Source organism: Osmia lignaria, unplaced genomic scaffold (assembly GCF_051020975.1).
Source record: "Osmia lignaria lignaria isolate PbOS001 unplaced genomic scaffold, iyOsmLign1 scaffold0078, whole genome shotgun sequence".
Taxonomy (NCBI): domain Eukaryota; kingdom Metazoa; phylum Arthropoda; class Insecta; order Hymenoptera; family Megachilidae; genus Osmia; species Osmia lignaria.
In genome coordinates, this window is record NW_027478219.1 from 65001 (window position 1) to 67500 (window position 2500).

Genomic DNA, 2500 nt, shown 5'->3' on the forward strand with positions numbered 1-2500 from the left:
AAACTTCTGTTGGTTAACCTACAATATGAAGGATCGAAATGAAAGAAGGATCATATTATTACAAACCGAAAGTGAAGGATCATTAAAATTGAAATACAATATATATAAATATATAAATGTACCCGTCGTTGCGACACCCTAGTTAAATGGAAAGATATAAAAAAGAGAGAAAAGGAATACAGATGACCCGCCGTCTGATCTTTGCTAAATGATCTGGCATCACCGGAGTTTTTTTGGTCCGTGTTGCGTTCGCTCTATTCGAAATGAAACTCGCGGAGGCGAAGAATTGTTAAAAGTTTACGAAGCGTCTAGGAGTGGTTAAAACTGAGAGAGTTGAAACTACGATGTATTAGAACGAGCAACCGTCGAAACTTTGTTTTCGCGACGTTCTTTTCGTCGCTCTCGTCCCCACGCTCCTACGCTTTGGTTGTTTCTTTGCCATCCGTGTTGCGATAAAAAGATTTCTCCATTGTCCAAAAAGGACGGATCGAGATTCCTCTTTCGAGAGGGAGAGAGAGGTACTTGCGGGTAACCTGGAATCTACGAAACACGCACCGTGGTAAGATTCGTGCGTCCGCCTGATCGATGTGTGTTGTTTACGGACCGGCTGAGAAGCGACGATAGCGAGTCTTTGAAAAACTATGTGTCCATTAGTTAGACCGATCGTCGCCGGCCGTGTGTCTGTTCGAATCTCGCAACCCACGATTCAGCGACAGGACGCGCGCTCGCATTCCTTGTGTGCGTTCGTACTTTTCAAGGTTTTTAAATGTACTTTACGCCCGACCGTCGAGAGGAGCGTGCCACTGGGCGTTTCTCCGACGGTTTCCGTCCTTGGACGCGATCGTGTCGTCAACGATCGAACAAACAAACAAATACGTTGGCGACGCCCGAATTCGCTCTCCCGCACGCGCCGGGTGGGAGAGTGATGTGGGTATCGAATGTGATGCGTGTTAATAATGAAAATAACACTCTAAAGATCTAAAGAGTTTGAAATACAAAATTTTACGATTACCCTGAACGGTGGATCACTTGGCTCGTGGGTCGATGAAGAACGCAGCTAATTGCGCGTCAACGTGTGAACTGCAGGACACATGAACATCGACATTTCGAACGCACATTGCGGTCCACGGATACAATTCCTGGACCACGCCTGGCTGAGGGTCGTTTTCTTAACAAAAGACTGCTTGCGTTTGCTTCTCGAAAAAAGAGTAATTCATTTCTTTCTAAACATCTCGCCGTCGTTCAACGAAAGTAGAACGTTTCGGAGCGGGATTATCGAACGAAATTGAAAGAATGAATGAACGATAAACAAAGAAAGAGTCGCAACGTACGAGCGATAGTTGGGCAGTTCGTCGGCGTTTGTCGTGGAAACGATGTGACGAAAATCGCAACCGATACACTAAATGCAGGCCGTTAAAGGAGAGAAACAAATTTCGAAATATCTCTTCGAACTAGCGCAAGTGCGTCACGGCGCGCGAGTCGTTCGTTAAAATTTATAAACGACCGCCCGTGAAAGCACCGAGTTCTCGGAAGATAATCTATAAAGATTCTCCATCCTGCTGGAAGTTATCGGATCGGCGCGATTGTTCACTTGTAGAAATCCACGCTCCTGACGTTGCCAGAAACGATATTTACGAAAGGTGTGTCAAAAATAAACGAAAGAAGCTCTCCTATAAATTTAGAAAAAGCAAACGAGTGAAATGTTTGAGATGATAATTTGCTGAAATGCAAGCTCGAATAGCCCCAGGGTTTCGAATGATTCCCCGCGCTTTATACATCTCTCTGTTTACAAACGGTGTATAAATGAAAGATCGCTTCAGATGGGTCGTCGCTGTTTGACGCGCGATGCTGTTCCTTTTTTTTTGTCTGTCTGTGCGTTTAGCTTCGCTAAACAAGTTAAATGGTTAAAAAGCGTCGAAAAAGCGAATACACACGCGACAAGACAAATCTAACGAGTAAAGGAACGCTCCGCTCCAAGATAAAAATGGTTGTTTACAATCAATACAGCGTTTCGGTACCCCTGATCGTAGTCTGAAACTGTGTAACAAAAGAGAGGAAAGCGAATGGTGAAGGAACTTCGAAGCCTCCGTGGCGTGGCTAGAACTTGTGATAAAAGTATGTTTGCAGCAATTATGCATGCTCCCGTTAAAACAGCATTTCAATGTCTCGCATGGCTTAAAGCTCTAGGAGGCTTCAACATTTAGAATACATACGGACTACTTCGTTTGTTAAAGATAAGCGAAGACCGCGCGACCATCGCTCGGTCGTCCAGTCCTCGAAAGTTTTGTTGCGTTCCAAAGAAGAGACAAATGGGGTTTACCCTTGCGCTAAGGGGAGAAGAAGAGAAAAGCAGTTGTTAAATCTAAGAGGTGTGTGGAGTACATCGCGTGTTGGTTAAAATTGTTAAATGAAGTATACGCGAAATGTTCTCTCGCTCTTGCTTTTCCTCTTGCTTCCGTGGCGCTCGAAAAGAAGGGATGATAAATAAAGAAACCTATTC

The 2500-nt window shown here is 44.5% G+C and overlaps 1 non-coding gene across 1 annotated transcript; it reads left to right on the top strand.

The window, feature by feature from the left end:
• Positions 1–1009: 1009 nt before the first annotated feature.
• LOC143307788 (5.8S ribosomal RNA) lies at positions 1010–1164 on the top strand. The gene has a single exon (XR_013064859.1). It is a non-coding gene; the product is annotated as a 5.8S ribosomal RNA (ribosomal RNA).
• The last annotated feature ends 1336 nt before the right edge of the window (positions 1165–2500 follow it).